Source organism: Canis lupus, chromosome 22 (assembly GCF_048164855.1).
Source record: "Canis lupus baileyi chromosome 22, mCanLup2.hap1, whole genome shotgun sequence".
In the NCBI taxonomy this organism is placed as follows: domain Eukaryota; kingdom Metazoa; phylum Chordata; class Mammalia; order Carnivora; family Canidae; genus Canis; species Canis lupus.
The window spans coordinates 13,185,893-13,205,347 of record NC_132859.1 but is presented as its reverse complement, the minus strand read 5'-3'; the positions used below and the strand labels follow the sequence as shown (position 1 = coordinate 13,205,347).

Genomic DNA, 19,455 nt, shown 5'->3' with positions numbered 1-19,455 from the left:
TCTGACACATTTTGGGCTCTCCTTCCCACAGGGCCACGATCTGTTTGCCACAAGCCCCATTCATCCCATTTCATTCATTCATGTTTCCCACATAGCCTCTGCAGTCATTTAAATACGTGGCCCCTACTTTATTATAGGAATGGAATACGTTCACTGTTTCATTGTCCAATCCTGATGCTACTTACCATTAGGTTGGAAAGCTGAGAAGAAAAGGAGACTCAGAAAGCCTTTCCAATTCTTTAAATCAGAAAAGCACTTCAATTTTTCCTGTTTTGTGTTTTTTTTTCCTCAGAATATCATTTTATCTTCTGCTGCATTAATAAAAGTTAAAAAAAAATAGAAACACATATTAACATGGCGTCTATGACAGACCAGGAAATAGTCTAGGAAATTTAATTTAGTATAATTTAATATTCATAAAAACCCTTCTACAACCGAGAAATTGAAGGCTCAGATAAAGTTGATAACATATCTAAGGTTGCACAACTAATAGTAGTTAAATTTATGTCTGAGGTTTAATGGTTTGAGATGCTGTTTCAGCAGGGTGATTAACTCATGTTGGCCTGTCAAGGACTTTCCTGGTTTTAGCACTGAAAGTCCTGTTCCTCAGGAAATTCCTTACTGATAGGCAAACCAGTCATCCTAACAGCCAGGGTTTCCAAAACATGAAAATCCTGTACTGTCAATAATAACTGTTCTTTCTGACATTCCTGAGGGAGAATTCACACAAAGATGAATGAATATCAGTTAAAAATTAAGGCATTCTTTTATTAGCTGGTAACAATAACCCTTAGTGCCAGGTTCGCCGATGAAGTTGGAATGGAACCCAGAATTTAAGGCATTAGGCCCAAAGAAACATTCTTGATTTTCCCTTAATCCCAGTCTTAAAATCTGGTGGCCAGTGAATCAAAAGTTCTTCCTGCAAGATGTAACACGCAGGTAAGAGGAAGTAAAGCGAAAAACAAGATGGTTCAGTCCATTATAGTGAGTATGCCCTGCCTTAGCTTGCCCATCTGGCACATGGAAGGAAAGATTTGAAGAGAAGAGCATCCCAGGCCAGGTAACCTTGTATAGCATAGTAATCTCAGCCACTAGTGAATGTGACCAATTAGAACCCATTAGACTGCGTTTCAGAATCTAACCAATCATTTTAGAGTTCCTCATTGTTCAGAAGGAAAAAGGAGACTGTGGGCTCAGAAGATCAAGAAGGGAGATGTTCCTAGGTTGAGGAGAGATGCTGAGAGTTCCCTTTCCTAACTTACTGGAGTCCCACCCTGCCAAGTTCTCTCTCAACCATTGGGCTTAACAAGAAATTCTTAAGTCAACCCATTGTCTCTTTCACTTGGCCTCTCCATCAATATTTATCCCCCTCTGAGGCCAGTGAGAGTGGGGTTGTATATTTTGCCCCCACACTTCTGAAATGGACCAGGGCAGGGCTGTAATTAAGTTTACTTAAAGGCCATACAATGTCCTGCATCAAAAATTCACCCCCTATTCTATTGTCAAGCTCATCATAAATCCATCTGTTAAAGTTATTAAATAAGGAGACCATCAGGCCGGGGTGACTCTAACACCTTGGTAGCTTGCTTGGTAGCAAGGAAACCACATATAAGCAAGAGCCAGTGCTCTTGCTTAGAGCCAAATGCCTCTAGCCACCTAGACTATCCCGTGTAAGGCAATCACTTAAGTTCATAGTCAATAAACAATTTCCTGGGTTCACATCCATATCTTTTCTATAAAAACTTCTTAGTTCCTGTTGGTGGAGTACCCCTACTAAACACTTTCAGTTTAGCGCTGCCCAGTTTGAATGGATGCATACTCAAAGAAACTCTTGAAAATTTTAATGTACCTCAGTTTATCTTTTAACACATCTTAGCTTCTCCTACCCCAAAAAAGTCACATTAGCACAAAAATGCCCATAATTTGAACAATATGTACCCCTCCCATTGGTAGATTCCACAGAGAAATGAGAGTTCAAAAACTTCACAGGGAAGTTAAATTCCATGAAAAACACTTAGACAGGATTAACTCCTCCAAAAATGCACTACCCAATACCTGGTATTTTTTTCCACCTCTGCAGTGTCTTAGGTCTCTGGAACACAGGGCCATAAACCAAAGACATAACCCTTAAGTCCATGTTCTTTACACTGCTCTTCATTATGGTGTCAAGATAAAATAAAAGTCATTGCAAACTAGGGAAATGAGAGAATTTGCATAATTTTATTTAAATAACTCATGTACAGAAACATGTGGCATGAATGAGGATCTCTTCCTTCTTCTATCCTACAAGGTGTGTTGCTTCAGTGCTCTGAAGTGGGAAAATTGGGAAACAGTTATCACTGTTTTCCCAGGGGAGCACTTATCTCTGGATTGTTGATCCTTGACGCCCAGGGGTACATAAGAAGGTCTCTCATCCAGGGATAAGCAGAGAGAAGGGAGATTCCTTTGCACTTGCATTGCATGCCATTTGCTGGCCTTGCCCCAGCAAACACATACCAAACTCCACTTTTTATTTAGGCATTTGTTCACTGTAGAATCCCAAAGCTTTATGGGGTGGGAAGAAAGCAAATCTTTCTTGTGCCTCTAAACTAGCCATGTCAGCCCTACGCCATTGAAGTTCAATGGCTTCACAGCTAAAACCTCAGGAGTTAAAAGGGTTCCAAGTGGATAGCCCTCAATTCCTAACTCAACCTCTTCTTTCCCTTTTGTCCCCAGCTTTCTCTTGGCAGCACATCATCATCCCTTTCCATGTATAGAGTACCTCTTCAAGGAATAATGTTACATGTCAATTATTTATTAATTTTAAAAGGTTAAAAAAAAGAATTAACAAGCTTCAGTCCATTGCTCCCCTCTTCTGTCTTGCACATATTGGAAGAGTCAGGCTTGAGAAACCCATTGGTTTTTTTCACCGACTGGCTTTTGGTTTTGTTTCATCTCTGTCAACTTTTCACAAGGTAAAGTAAGTCAAGCTGGCCACACTGGCTTCCCCCAACCGAGAGGGAAGCTTCAGAGATAAAGGGAAGTATGAGCTCTGGAGGCAAGGGCAGGTAGGACAAAGTGGAAAACTGCCACTCTAAGCTGCAGGCTATTTAAGTAAAAATCTCCAGCAATCAAAGATCTGAAAAAACGTTATTTCTTTGATTTCCTATTAAGTGTCCACATTATAAATTAACATTCTTCTCAGGATATAATTTCTATTCTATGTCTTAAAAACTAATGATTCTGATCTCATTAGCTAAAATACATTTTGCCCTATCACTTCCCTGTTAAGTTATAAAATTTTTATATGAACTAACAAAGAAAGGCACCATGCCCTTTACCTTCCCCTGATTTCTACACTTTTTTTTTTCTAGTGAGGGAAAGGAACATAGAAGGAGAGAAAGCAGAGTTCTCAAAAAGGTGAAGTTGAATAATCTTGAAAATATTTTTCTGAAATGAAGTATGTAAATGACAAGCAGGTTTTGACAGAAATGCCTCTAGTGTCTCTTAAATCTATTTTAAAAATCCATCTTTTGAGGCAGACTTTGTTGGATGATATCTCAATGTGAGATACCTCAAAAGCACAGCCTGAGACAAGGACTCAGCCACAGATTGTTTATTTAGATGATCCCAGGAATCGCAAGTGAGAAAGTTTGCCTAAAGACTAGGAAATGCTATTATTCAGAAATAAAATTATAAGCCTCATTGTAGTCTAATCCATTCCCCATTTCATCCATATCTTTTAGGGTCTATGTACGTTGAAAATTTAGTAATTTATAGGCATGCTGAAAACATTCCTTAAGCAGCACCTAAGATTAATTTTATTAATGCTTAAGGCAACTAAATTACATAATGAATTCCATGACAAATAACATGGGTCTGTTAGATAAGAAAGGAAATCATGCCCTATGGCCAACAGAGTTAAAGTCCCTAATCACCTGTGGAGACGAAATTCAATTTGCTTTGAAATGTTATTTTATGATGATTATGTCATATCTAAAGTTAAAGTTTTATTTTTATTTTTTTTTTAAGTTAAAGTTTTAAATTAAAAGTTTAAAGCTACCCTGGGACCCTTTGAAGACTATGTAAGTTGGAGAATGTGCATACAAGCATACATTACACACAACCCCAATGTCTCACTTCAAATAAAGTTTCAGTCAACAATAAGTGGCTACATATTCATTTTAATCCAGCCTCACAAGTTTTAAGGGATGTCCTAGGACAATGTGATTTTAGTTCTGTAAAAATGTCCTGCATGACTGTGGGGAAAAAACAACAAATTCACAAGAGAGCTTTTCAATGGCATTTTTTTGTTGTTGTTCTAATTACATTAGATCCAAGAATGTTTCTTTGTTAACTTAGACTAAGTATGGATATGCAAATAATTGCATTATCCAGTTAGAAGACATGAGTAGGTAATAATCCATTCTCATTTCTAAGCTCCAGTTGAATGTATATGTCCCCCTCAAATTCATAAGTTGAAACCTAATCCTTAGCATGATAATATTTGGAGATAGGGCCTTTGGGAGGCGATTAGGGACTGGTGGGCTTATTAAAAAAATTTTTTTAAGCCCCCAAAAGTTCCCTTGCCCCTTCTATCATGTGAGGACACAGCTTAAAAATAACTATGAACCAGGAAGAGGATTCTCATGAGACACTAAGTCTGCTAGCACCTTGATTTTGGGCTCCCCAGACTACAGAACTATGAGAAATAAATGAAAACAAAACAAAAACAGAAAACAACAACAACAACAAAAAGCCCACAACAAAAACAAAAGGAAAAACCAGCCCAGACAGACTAAGGCACTAGGTAGGGGAAAAATTGTTAACTCAAGATAGTATCAGAACCTATAAACCTCAGCTGAAGTTGTAACAGAGAACAAGAGAACATTGTATTATAGCAGCTATCAGAAAGGCTCTTCAAGGTCCTCAGATTCCTTAACAAAATTCCTGAAAAAATTGACAATTTTCAAAAAATCGACAATATATACTCACTCCATATTCTCTCTACAAAAATTGTTTTTTCCAGACATTTGGACTCCACAATTGAGGGAGTATAAACAATACACAATTTGTAAATGTTAATTAAAGAATTTTTTTTAAAAAAAAACAAAAATGTCTTCCTATCTCTACTTTGAACCTTGTCTGTTAACTCACTATAATCTTCAGAAATGTTAAATTAAGAAAAAGCAGAATCAATTGGTCGTCAGCAATTTAAGATTGAAGTAGTATTGAATTCCAACAAAACTTACTCTTACAATTAGGTTTATAGCCCTGTGAATATGGAATTGTTCTGTTAGGACTCAGCAATTTAACCTCAGTTCCTCCCATCCATCATCTTAACAAAAGGATGATATATACACACACCCCAAAAAACCCCAAATAGCTGAGCAAGAACATTGTAAGCAAGCTTTATGCTTTTGGTGAGCTACATCTGAGAGCCTGGCTTAGACCAGAGGTCTCCCAGCTCACCCAAGATCTACAAGGAAGGTGAGGAGAGCACTTTCAAAGACACAGATCCTGAGGTAAGACTTGCAGGTAAGTCCTGAGTTAAGTCTGCAGGGCAGACTCCACATCCATGCACTTAGCTGTTGTATTCTACAAAGACACAGCAGGAAAAGGAAGAGAAGAATGTTAGGGATCTACCTACCCTTCAACTTTCAGGTCTTACTTAGACGGCAATGATCAAAGAAAGAGACAAAAGTTTCAACCTTCTCTGTTCCTGAGCTGGAAACTCACTCCAGTAAGGTGTTGCCCAACTGATACGATTGTCTGTATCAATTTTTGATACGATAGCAGGATCACCCACTGAACATTCCTGTTCCAAGGAAGCTCCCTCATGGCACTTCCAAAAGGTCAGATGTATAGATAGAAGCTCTCTCCTGCATAGACCACTGTGAAATGTAGGGATAGTAAGTAGCAAGAGCACTCCCCATCTGAAACCTGTTGGATTCGACTGCCAAGGCTATTAGGCTGTCTCCAGAGAGGAAACCAGCATGGTGTCTAAGCAGTCCTGCTCCCATGTTCAAGAGAATGCTTCTTTTTCAATCCTCCTGGAACCAGTGTGTTGAGTGGGCTTATTGTTGCCCCCAAGCCCTTGAGAAGAGATAAGAACTTATAAATTTGCCTTAACTCCACTTCACCCCAAAGGATGAAAAGTCACTTATGAAAAGCCATAAAATAACAAACATCCCAAATTTGAATATTAATTATTTATTAAGTTGTAAGAGGAAGCAACTAAAGTTCCAAATCAAATTCCCTTTCTCCTTGTAAACTACATTCATTTTTTTCCTGCTTTCTGATTTTGTTGGTTTGGTCTCATTCTGATGGGGCCAGATTTCCTTCAGCAGCTGTGGTACTTTGGGCCATCTTTGCAGCACTGAGATGACCATCGCTTCTTCAGTAAGTACAAAGTTAAATTAATCCAGCCACAAATTCATTTTGGTGTGCCAAAGAACAGGATGCCTGAGAATCACAGCACCAGACTTTCTCTAATAAGTTAAGAAAAAACAAGCCAGAAATTCCTGTGCCACTAGAGCATCATCCCACTCAAAATTATCTGTCCCCATTTTTGTAAATAGTACAACCCAAGTCTATATATTTGTTAGGATCCACAGAACATTGCTGAGAGTTTTATCATCGGGAAAAGCAGGCATGTGAAGAAAATACAAAGTTACAGGTAAAATATTTTGATATCAGGCTGACCAACACAGATGTCTATCTGGGCATGTGGTCCAAAGGCCATTACCAGTGAATTTAAACCCACAATGGAGAAATTGTCCATTCATTGTCACATTGTGTTTCCTACACCAATGAGGAAATTCATTTGAATATACTATCTCACCATAAGAACGTAATATTTAAAATACTATCTTCTTTTAAAACTATGAAATGTGCACTGAGGACACCTCTAGTCCAGTCCTCCAGTTTTACCCATGGCTTTATTGGTTCCCCGCCCACCCCCACCCCCACCCCCGTATGTTGAAAACCTCTTTTTGTTGTTGTTGTTGAAAACCTCTTAATTATTTATTAATGAAATGATAAACATCTGGACCTTTAACATACTCCACCATAAAATCATGTGAGGGAATAGTTAAAACAAGAATGGCAAAAATTGTATGGTTTATTGAGGCTGCATGATGGGAATATTGTATTATTCTCTCTACTTTTATGAGAGCTGAAAACTTCCACAATAAAATTTTTTTCAAATGAATTTTTTATTTCTCTTTGATTACTGCTTTATGTTTTTTTTTTTTTTTTCTCATGTGTTTTTCCCTGAAACCTTGCCTTTCCTTGGCTTTTGGACTTTCCAGTCCTTGAATACATTTTTCCCACATAATCAGTGATAGAACTATTCCTTCAGATACGTCCTTTCTTACAGCAGTTTGATAATCCTCTCGTGTTCCATTCCCTTCTGTTCTTCTATGAATCCTACAAGATCACAGAGCTTCGTATTTTTTTCTCCTGGGTAGTACTGATAGCTGAATTAGAGCTCCTGACCTCTTCTTCTTTTCAGACAAGACAATTAATTGTTCTAGGGTCCCCAGTACAAGATCAATGAGTTCTGGATTAATGAAATGTGTTCACTGTTCAAACATATCCAAAAAATAAATAAATAAAAAAATAAAATAAAATAAAAATAAAAATAAAAAATTAAAAAAAAATTAAAAACCAAAAAAACAAAAAAAAAACATATCCAGTCATCCTCTTCATTCTAGGTTGGAAAATTCTAGCTATAATTTACCTTCCATCAGCCTAGCAGCTAACCTGGCTTGAGCGTTATCTTTTAAACTACTGGGCTCCTTTTATGGTATCTTATCTTTCCTAAATCCTTGTTCAGAGTCCTAACCTTATAAATTTCCTGACATCTTTCCCCAAATCATAGCCATAGGAGCTTTGCCAATTAAAATGATTGTATCACCTTCAAACTTATCAATGTTTAGTGCGTTTTTCGCTAATCTTCCAGTCCTTTTATGTTGTCCAATTTTTTCTGTAAACACCAGTGCAGCATTTCCACAAGATTTATATACATATATATGCATACATACAATATGAAGGAGTTATTATTAATATTTTTAAAGACAATTTGGGGAGTAGTTTTGTTTTTTTTTGTTTTATTTTTTTTTGGGGGGGGGGAGTAGTTTTATGTTTACAAAAAAATTAAGATGAAGGGCAGCCCGGGTGGCTCAGCCGTTTTGGTGCCGCCTTCAGTCCAGGGTGGAATCCTGGAGACCCGGGATCCAGTACCATGTCGGGCTCCCTGCATGGAGCCTGCTTCTCCCTCTGCCTGTGTCTCTGCCTCTCTCTCTCTCTCTCTGTCTCTCATGAATAAATAAAATTAAAATCTTAAAAAAAAAATTAAGTTGAAGAACAGAGATTTCCCTCATACTCCTTGCCCACACATGCATAGTCTCCCCATTACTGGCATCACTCATGAGAATGGTACATTTTTTTACCAAAAACTAAACCTACATTGGCACATAATAATCACCCAAAGTCCATAAGATTCACTTGTGGTGTCGTACATCCTACGGGTTTAGAAAAATGTATAATAACATATACCCATCATTATAATATCATACAGAACATTTTCAGTGTCCTAAAAAGCCTCTGTGCTCTGCAAAGTCATCTTCCCACCCCCTACACCCAACCCTGGCAACAACTGATCTTTTTATCTTCATTGTTTTCTTTTTCCAGATGTCATATAGTTGGAATCATATAGTATGTAGACTTTTCATATTATTTTCTTTCACTTAGTGATGTTCCTCCCTGTCTTTTCATGGTTTGGTAGCTCATTTATTTTTATTTTTATTTTTTTAAAGATTGTATTCATTTACACACAGAGAGAGAGGCAGAGACGCAGGCTCCATGCAGGAAGCCTGATGTGGGACTCGATCCCGGGACTCCAGGACCACGCCCTGGGCAGAAGGCAGATGCTTAACTGCTGAGCCATCCAGGGATCCCCGAGCTCATTTATTTTTAGCACTGAATAATATTCCATGGTCTGGATGTGCCAGATGTGTCCATTCACTTACTGAAGAACATCTTAGTGTCTTCCAAATTTAGACAATTATGAATAAAACTGCTATTAGCATCCCTGCATAAGTTTTTGTGCGGACATAAGTTTTCAACTCCAATCCCCGGGTCATACAATAAGAGTAGTTTTAAGTTTGTAAAAAATTGCCAACCTGTCTTCCAAAGTAGCAATACCATTTTGCACTCCCATGAACAATGAATAAGAATTTCTGTTGCTCTACATCCTTACTAGCGTTTGATGTCCCTATTCCAGACTTTAGCCATTCTAATAGATGTATAGTGGTATCTTATTGTTGTTTTACTTTGCACTTCCCTGATGACATATAATGTCAGCATCTTTTCATATGCTTATTTGCCACCCATATATCTTCTTTGGTGAGGTGTCTGTTCAAATCTTTTGCTCATTTTTTTAAGTTGGATTGTTTTTTTTCCATTGTTGAATTTAAGACTTCTTTATATATTTTAAACAGTTCTTTATAAGATGAGTCATTTGCAAATGTTTCTCCCAGTCTGCGACTTGTCTTCTCATTATTTTGATCTTGTCTTTCACAGGGAAGATTCTAATTTTAATGGAATTGAGATTATCAGTTATTTCTTTCGTGGATTGTGCCTTAGTATTGTATCTTAAAAAAGCATCAATATACCCAAGGACTCCAGGTCTTCTCCTATGTTATCTTCTGAGTTTAACATTATTGTGTTTTACAGTTAGGTCTCTGATCTAGGTCTCTAATTTTTGTTAATGGTGTAAAATTTGTGCCTAGATCTTTTTTCTTTCTTTTCCTTTTTTTTTTCATGTAGATGTCCATTTTTTTTCCAGCACCATTTTTGAAGAGACTATCTTTGCTCCTATGTATTGCTTTTGCTCCTTTGTCAATGATCAATTGATTATATCTATAGATATTTATTTCTGGGCTCTCCGTTCTCTACCATTGATCTATTTTTCTATTCTTTCACTAATACCACTCTATCTTAATATAGTAGCTTTAGATAAGTCTTGAAGTTGGGTAGTGTCAGTCCTCCAACTTTGTTCTTCTCTTTTAATATAGCATTGGTTATTCTGAGTCTTTGCCTCCCCATATATATTTTAGAATTAGTTTGTCAGCATCCATCATATAACTTACTAGGATTTTTATTAGTATTATATTCAATCTATAGACCAACTTGTAAGGAACTAAGATATTGACAATATTAAGTATTCTTACCCATGAACATGAGATATGTCTTCATTTATTTAGTTCTTTGATTTTATTAATTGGATTTTTGATAGTTTTTCTCATATAGATTTAATACACATTTTGTTAATTGATACCTGAATATTTCATGTCTTCAGACGTTAATGTGATAATATTATGCTTTTACTTCAAATTCCACTTATTCATTGTTTGTATATGAAAAAACAATAGACTTCAATATGTTAATATTATATCCTGCTACCTTGCTATAAACATTTATTAGGTCCAAGAGTTGTTATCAGTACTTTTAGATGTGAAATAATATTGTGGTTTAAAAAAAAGAGAAATAATATTGTGGTTAAATTTTTTTTTTAGAGCAGCTGGGTGGCTCAGTGGTTGAGCATCTGCCTTTGGCTTAGATCATGATCCCAGGGTCATGGAATCGAGTTCTGTATCAGGCTTCCCTCAGTGAGCCTGCTTCTCCCTCTGCCTATGTTTCTGCCTCTCTCTCTCTGTGTCTCTCATGAATAAATAAACAAAATATTTTTAAAAATTTGGTTTTTAAAAAATCCTTATTTCTTTAAGATAATACAGAAGAAATCACATGATATCTGAAACTAAAATAATCCAGCAGGTACTGGGATTTGGGGGGAGAACTCTTGCGTATGTTAGAAAATTTCTATAATAAAAAAGTTTAAATTAATAATAATTATAATGTGAAAAAAGGAAAAGGATGAGAAGAGTATTTATTTATTTATTTATTTATTTATTTATTTATTTATTTATGAGAAAGAGTTCACAAACAGGGGGAGGAGCAGAGAGGTAGAGAATCTCAAGCGGGTTCCATGCTGAGAATAGAGTCTGCTGCAGGGCTCCATCCTGCAACCCTGAGATCATGGCCCTAATATCATGATCTGAGCTGAAACTAGGAGTCAGACATTTAACCAACTGACCCACCAGTGCCCCAATAGTTTCTCCCAGTCTTCTCCATGTAGGTTCTCACTGGGGGAGTTACAGTTAAGTTCTTTCCATCTTACTTATTTTAGTTGTTCTCTTGAGCTCCCCAAAGTCCTTGATTAACAACTAAAATATTTCCCTTTCTCCTAGTCCTATTTTTTTTTTAAGAATTCGATCTCACTTCACCTCTTTCTCAATATGTATGCCTTCATTTGCTTTCACCTTTCCCAATGATGCTCTGATTGCAAGATCAAACTTCTTTCCAAAGAGTTTTCTTTCCTTGATATGTCACTAAGCAAACAAAATTCCTAATGACAGTGTTCCATGGTGAAATTCTTAAAATTGTTCCTCCTTGGCCTTTGGTTCATAATAAGGATGGTTGTGTTTTGCCCTCTACTTCCACTTAAAAATGTGACATAGTTACTACTGGAGAAGGTCGGTTATTCCTCTTTCTTTGTTCCACTAACCTTATATGGTTAAAGTATATTTATGGGGCACCTGGGTGGCTCAGTCAGTTAAGTGTCTGCCTTTGGCTCAGATCAAGATCCCAGAGTCCTGGGATTGAGCCCCACATAAGGCTACCTGCTTAGCAGGGAGTCTGCTTCTCCCCTGTCCTCACTCTTCTCATGCTCACTCTCTTTTACACTCTCTTTCTCTCTCAAATAAATATTAAATCTTAAAAATAAAACACTATAGTTAGAGTCTCTGAAATCCACACTCATGAGCAGAATTCCTGACATTCTCAATTCAGAACCAATTTATGACTGGAGGTAGAGATGAGGTGTTTTCTCTGCAGTAGCCTCATGAGCCCCAGAAATTATTTGGCTCTTGATGTAAAGAAGTCAGAATTGAAGCAATCGATCTAGATTTGCTACTGAGGCCTGATCCTTACAAACTAGAGAAGAGAATGAACACAGAAGTACCCTGTGCCCTATGGGAAACTTAATTTGCAGACCTGGTGAAGAAGCACTATATGAAGATAAAAGATGCCATGAAAGCAATAATCTTTCCACAAATGTTTAAAAATGCCTCAAATAGCAGGGATGCCTGGATGGCTCAGTCAGTTAAGCGTCTGACTCTTGATTTCAGCTCAAGTCATGATCTCATGGGTTGTGCAATTAAGCCCCATGTCAGACTCCATGCTCAGTGGAGAGCCTGCTTGAGATTCTCTCCCTCTCCCTCTTCCTCTGCCCCTCCTCCCGTCACATGCCCCGCGTGCTCTCTATCAAAAGAATAAAAAGACTTCAAATAGTGAATATCACCTATTGTAAGGTGGAACTCTCTAACTGGAACTCTGCTTCTGAGCATCCTTGTGTCTGATGTACCAGCTGTGGATATGTTATAAGCCATTATGAGCTACCTCAGCCTAAGCTCACCACCAAGTCCTACACTAATATCCTCAGTCTCCCAAGGTTTCCTTATACTGCCCAAGTGCCCATTTTGTGTATATACTTGTTTCTCAGCCCATATTTTAGAGGTATTTTGGGTCCCAAATTTTCTCCTGCTCTCCTCCAGGGTGCTGACTGATGAAGTAAATAAACACAAAAACACAGAGCCAATTGTAATAATGGCAGTGCGTCTGCTATAAAGCACATTGGAGAATGCAGCTTAGATATGAAATTTTCTTAGATCTAGAATCTGCACATTCACCATGGGGCTGTGTTCAGGCTGCGGATAAGACTGTGTGTCCACTCACCCAGCCAGCTGCAAGGACAAGCCTACATTGGGTGCTGTCTCCAGTAAGGAGTACTGCCTGCAGAAGGATGCTACCCAAGTGGGCTTATGCCTTGCCACAGAAGTGGAGGTTAATTCTTTTGTACCTGAAAGCTCAGGGGGTCAGGGAAAGAGAGAAAAGTGGACTCTTCCTCTGTCATGAGTATAGTCCTTCAGCTTCCAATATGACTTAATAGGTATTACGCTCTGAAGGGGGTAGAGGGAGGGACATAAGCTTCCAGGCCAGGACTATTCCAAAAGGACAGAAGTGTTGGTGAATATGTCTCTCCCTTTGTGCCAAGATGGAATTATGTGAAGAAGAGAAATTTTCCTCCACAACTCTTAAGTTTGAGGTTTTGAAATTGAAGAGAGTGTACTGGGAAGGTCAGACTTTCAAATGAGTCATCTAATCAAAGAAAGTCACAAATTCAGAAGATTTCCCTACAAAATATCACAGAACCCTTTGATTTTACTATTCATATAGTATAATTGATAACTTTATATAGTAATGACTCTAATAAAGTTTTCTAAACTCTAAGAATTCCATCCTTGAAATACAATCTCATATTTCATATCTCTGTGGTTATAGTAATTTCACATAGTAGGAGCACTATTATTTGCCAAATACTGGGATTCTCAAAGTAAAGTCTGGACCAGGAGCATTAGCATCACCTGGAAATTTGTTAGAAATGCAGATTCCTCCACCCCAGACCACTGTATATGAAACTTTGGTGGGGCAAAACCCAGAAATCTGCATTTAACAAGCCCTCTGGAGATACTGATGTTCACTAAAGTTTGAGAATTGCTGGTCCAAGAGATGCCTTGATAGATGGATGTACTGATACAACAAGAAATGACTCATGTCAAACAGTGAAAAGATCTAATACACAGATGAAAAAGTGCTAGTCTGGTTTAAAAATACATAGTGAAATAATTGTTGCATAACATTGCGTGTAAATAATACCACACATGCAAAACCTGGAGGTGATACTAATTAACCCACTCGTGGATAAATTGGATGCCAATGTGTTGTTATTTAAGAAACAGTTGCATGTAGCCAGTGCTACAACGTTTTCCTTTTCTTTTTTTAAGTGTACAAGAAGACAGTAAACATCCTGCTCATTCTCCCAGGCATTGCATCACTTGCATCCCCAAGGGCTCAGCACCAGCTTCTGTCTGCAGTGTCTCATAGGACTGGCCTCCTCTCTCTTCCTTCATCATTTACCTGATTCCCCTCTCTCCCTCATACACTCTGCCTCATGAAAAGGTATATTGCTGTTTTGAAATAATATTCAATGTGGATCTGTGCACACGGCCACTAAGAACGTTGACACAATAAGCATAAAGATAATTATTATCCAGATATGTGAGATAAAGTGTTTTCTTATCCTCTATCCTTTCTTCTCTCCTATCTCCCTAACACCTCTACTCTGAGGAAGCTCCTCCAGATACAATGTTCCCTTTCACCTGTTATGCATTGGGTTCTACCTCAACCTTCCAGTCCCAGCTGTCTAGTGACATCTTTGTGATTCCATGCTTGTCCCACCCTCAGGCTTTCTTTTCTTTCTTCCCCATGTGTTATCTCATTTTACTCCTTCATTTACTTTCTCTTCCCTTTCTCTTAAATTTCCCTTCACTCCTGTATTCTTCATCAGATCCTTGTCTTTCCCTTGTCTTCTCTCCTTCACCCTTCTTTCAGCATATTTCCCTTTGCAGACCAACTTAGTCAGGAGAGGCTAAGCCAGCTGGGAGGCAGACAGGAAATATGCAAGGCACTTTTGGTACACTGAGAACACTAGGTGTCCTGAGTGAAGGGTCAAGTCCTGTACTGGGTGCTCCTGGCCATAACAATATCTGCAAGCCAGGATTGGCCTGATGCTTATGTTCTATATACCTTTTTCCCCTGGAGTTCACCCCATTTAATTATTCTAGTATCAAGCACTTCCTTTCTCTGGCTTCCGTTTCCTATCTCTCCAATTCCAGCTTCACTACACTTTGCGAATATCTGTTATATAAAACAGGCAAGATTATAACCTTACACCCTTATTCTTTTTTTTTTTTTTTCATTTGAGAGAGATAACGCACATGAGTGGGGGGAGAGGCAGAGGGAGAAGCAGACTCCTCGTCCTGTAGGAAGCCTGATGCGGCACTTGATCCCAGGACACTGAGATCATAACCTGAGCCAAAGGCAGATACTTAACCAACTGAGCCACCCATGCGCCCCTAACCCTGCATTACTGTAAAACTATTGCAGAAGAGGTGGTTAACAAACAGAATGGACATATGCAACGGCCTTAAATCACCAGGTAACACAGATTTCAACATCTCACGGAATTCTCATTTTCCCAAGGTGTATACTATTCCTATAAATTCCTAAGTATCAGTAAGAAATCCAGAGGGCATGTTGTAATTCTACTATTCTGGCTTTCTGGAAAGCACATTTCTGGGCAGCCATTTACTTCCTATTGTGTCAGATAATAATTCCTCAATAGTTTTGATAATTTTCTTCCATTAACAGTGGATTTCTATTCAGGAACACATCTGATTTTTGTGGAACCCCACCTTTGTCATTCCTCAGATTCAACTGTGCCCCCCTGCTTCAATGTCCAGTAACTATTATCACACTTAAGGATGGCAGAACTGGACCAATGTGTGCTTTGTCACTCCTCAACAATCTGCTCCTTAGTAGATTACAAAATGTATTTGACATAGGCTTGTTAACAAGTCAAGGAAACAGATCTAAATAATAATTCAAACTCCCAAAGTGAGAAGATGCAGCAGTGCTGTCCTGGAAATGCATTCCACCTTCACTGCCACTCCAACCAAGCTAGAAGTTCAGACAACTTTTATAGTATTTGTCTTATGTGACCATTTCATAGTTTTTCCCATTGCTTTATGGGTTTTGTTTCATTTTGTTTTGTTTTACAGGTAGTAATAATAGCTAACATTACTGTTACCATACTGACTCATACAATTAGCTCATTCTCCCAATGAAGTAGGCACTATCATTATGCTCATTTGCAAGAAGAGGAAATTAAGTGCAGAGGAAAGGCATTTGTCCAAAGTCCTACAACTAGAAAGTAGTAGAACAGGGAGAGAAAATCCCTTTATATCCATCTCTGGATTTGAAAATAATGATAGTGAAAATATGGACTTAATTGAAGATCTTTTTGTTATTTCTGTTTGAGCTCTTTCTTCTTTTTTCCCTCTTTGATCTCTTATCACAAAAATCTTACTAAGTCAGAATTTGGATAAAAGGCTATGAAATGCATAAACTTGTTCTCAAAAATAACATTAATTAAAAGTGAAATTTCTGTCTCATCAGAAAAAAATAAGGTTAAAGTTTCCAGAATACTTTCTTGGGTTGAAGGCAGAAGAATATTTTGAGTACCACACTTTGTTTTTTTTTTTTTTTTTTTAAGATTTTACTTATTTATTCATGAGAGACACAGAGAGAGAGGCAGAGACACAGGCAGAGGGAGAAGAAGCAGGTACCCTGCTGGAAGCCCGATGTGGGACTCAATCCTGGGACCCCAGAATCATGACCTAAGCTGAAGGCTGATGCTCAACCACTGAGCCACCAAGGGCCCCTGATTACCACACTTCTGAAGAAATATTTATCACTATTCTTTGCTTCCATTTCTAAGGGTGAGCATGAACCCACTTCCTGTTTAGGCAGTTAGAAATCTGACTTTATTTTGCCCCCGTTTTTTTCCCAACATGTAGTAATCAAAAGAGCCATTTTACTGCTTATAACAATGTATATCAAGAAATTAATAAAGTAGGGACACCTCGGTGCCTCAGCAGTTGAGCGTCTGCTTTTGGCCTGGGGCATGATCTTGGAGTCCTGGGATCGAGTCCTTTGAGTCCCATGTCGGGCTCCCTGAATGGAGCCTGCTTCTCTCTCTGCCTGGGTCTCTGCCTCTTTCTGTGTGTCTCTCATGAATAAATAAATAAAATCTTAAAGAAAAAAGAAAACAATAAAGTAATCTGGACTCATTTACTTGATGTCAGCATTGGATAAGGCTTTTGGTGTGTATTACCATCAATTTGGGCAGCTATAACAAATTACCACAGATTGGGTGGCCTAAAAACGACAGAAATTTATTTCTCACAGTTTGAGGACAGGAAGCCAAAAATCAATGTGCCAGCAGATTTGGTGTCCTGTGAGAATCCACTTCCCGTTTCACAAACAGTTTCTAGTTGTGTCCTCACACGGTGAAAGAAGCAAGCAAGTTCTCTGGGATCTCTTTTGTAAGGGCACTAGTCCCATTACGTGGAGCACTAATGACTTAATCACCGCCCCCCCCCCAAAGGCTCCACCTCCTAATACCATCACATTGGGGATTAGGATTCAACATAAGGAATTTGCAGGGGCTGTAGGTTGGGGTGGGGCGGGGGGAGGTACAAAATTATTATGTAGTTTATGGTAGTATCAAGTAGACTTAAGTTCATTACTGGTAAAAGATATTCTTTCTTTGCCCTCTTCTAATGTTTTATATAGAGGCATTTTATTCTCAAGTATAAGAAGTATCATAGGTTAGTTGGACTTTATTTTGAGTATACATATAAGATATAATTTTAAATGCTTAGGGCTTCCATGGGCTGTGTCACACCCCGCATATCAAACTTACAGGAGAAAGCCAATTACACACTGGACTGTTAGATTCTTTGATTTTTAATTCTGAGTCTGCCACAGGCATATATCTCTGAGAAAGTCTTTGAAAAACCTTGTTTTCACTTCTTTCCTTGTAAAATGAGATTTTACAATCTGCTAGGGAAATTCTGAGGCTTAAATATCAAATGATGCCAAAGCACTTTGAAAGTATTAAATGGGGTTATTAATGATTTAAGAGAGAAGCAAGCCTTCATCTGAGTTGTTGAAAGGAATATGTGGCATATTTATTTCAATCATTTATCATTTCACTGAAACTTCCTCTACCTTGAGCTACTCAGAAAACATCTGATTCTTTTTAAAATAAGACTTTAAAACTCGTTCTCTTTTTATAGTTTTTCAAAGTACTTTCACACCAGTTAATCTTATTGGATCCTCACAAAAACTCTAGGAGGTATAAATAACATATTATGTAGGAATGAGGCTACAAGAAATAGAATACCCTAAAAACACTCGTTTAAACAAATAGGGGTTTATTATCCTCACTTAAGGAAAAGCCCAGGGTTAATAGGTTAGGGCAGATAAAGAGGCTCAGTGGTGTCATCAAAGATTTAGAATTTTGTTTTTTCCCTCTGCTATCTTTGGTGTCACTTCATGTTCACAAAATGGCTACTATGGCTCCAGATAACATATTTATTTTCAAGGTATAAGGAAACCACACTAACGACATGATTTCCTTTATAAGGAAAACAAAAGCTTTTTAAGAAGCTATCCCCGGCAGAGTTACTCTAAAACTAGATCACATGACCCTTGCTAGGGCAAGAAAAGGGAAGGCAGTGGGTATATGGCTTTTTAGGCTCTGTAGAGAAAGGTAGAAAGAATAAGAGGGCTGAGAACAACTTTGAGAAGCCAATGCTAATGTTGATGAAGAATGAGAAGCGTTAAAGAGTCATTTTTTCAAGATGGCACAGCAAAGAAGACTAAAAGAGATCTGAATCTTTCTGCTTAAGTGGAAATAGCTATCAATAACTTACATAGTCAACTGAGATTTTTCAAGAGATGATCATGCTGAGGTAGGCCTAACCTACCTATTTACTCTAACTATTTGATACTCTAACTATTTGATCCCATATACCTCCATAATGGTACTACAGCAGAAAAATGACTTTCCCCCCGTGCACATGATGAACTTGTTAGTTTTCAAGGAATCATTTTTTATCAGTAGTCCCACACTCAGTCTGCCCTCCTTTTCTTGTTCTCCATTATAAAGAGAAGTTCAGCAAGGTCATATTGAATAAATTAGAAAAATTAATCATTTGACAGAGGACAGCAACAGGGGAGACAACTTCTGTGGTTCCCTGTCCAAATCAGTCAGTTTATCTGCAAGAAAAAGAGCTTAAAAAATATAATGCAGGAAGTTGGATGCTTATGTAAGTGTTGGACAGACTAGAGGAGTAAGGTACAGAAATAACTCCCAGTCAACATCATACAACACACTTGCCAAGAGAACTGCTACCTCTGACATATATAGAGACATGGGACTTCAGAAGATGACATTTGGGTTGGGTCACCTCAAAACTCACTGCTAATTCTGTGATCCAGGGACCAGGAAGCTGAAGCCACTTCCCTTCCCATCACAGCTGCCTTTCAACACACACTGATCAACTAGCGATCATACTATACTAAAACTTTTTTAAAGATAGATTTATTTATTTATTTATTTATTTATTTATTTATTTATTTATAGAGAGAGGCAGAGACACAGGCAGAGGGAGAAGCAGGCTCCATGCAAGGAACCTGACTGGGACTCGATCCCAGGTCTCCAGGATCCCACCCCGGGCTGCAGGCAGCGCTAAACCGCTGTGCCACAGGGGCTAGTATGTATGTGTAACTAAGAAAAGAGCCTTAGTTCTTCTTATGAAGTGGGAATTGGGAAAGCTTATCATGCAAATGAAGCCACATGACCTGCAAAAATGATACCCA

General features: G+C 38.1%; 1 protein-coding gene across 10 annotated transcripts in view; it reads right to left on the bottom strand.

Annotated features, from left to right (window-relative positions):
* The window catches only part of SLC9A9 (solute carrier family 9 member A9), a 655,912-nt gene that overhangs the window by 538,884 nt on the left and 97,573 nt on the right, over positions 1 to 19,455 (bottom strand). For 9 of the 10 annotated variants that reach the window (XM_072792384.1, XM_072792386.1, XM_072792387.1 and 6 more), the window contains one exon: positions 186 to 311. The exons of the other annotated variant lie outside the window; for it this stretch is intronic. The gene's annotated coding sequence lies outside the window, so the exon portion shown is untranslated. The remainder of the gene's footprint in view (positions 1 to 185; positions 312 to 19,455) is intronic. 10 annotated transcript variants of the gene reach the window in all.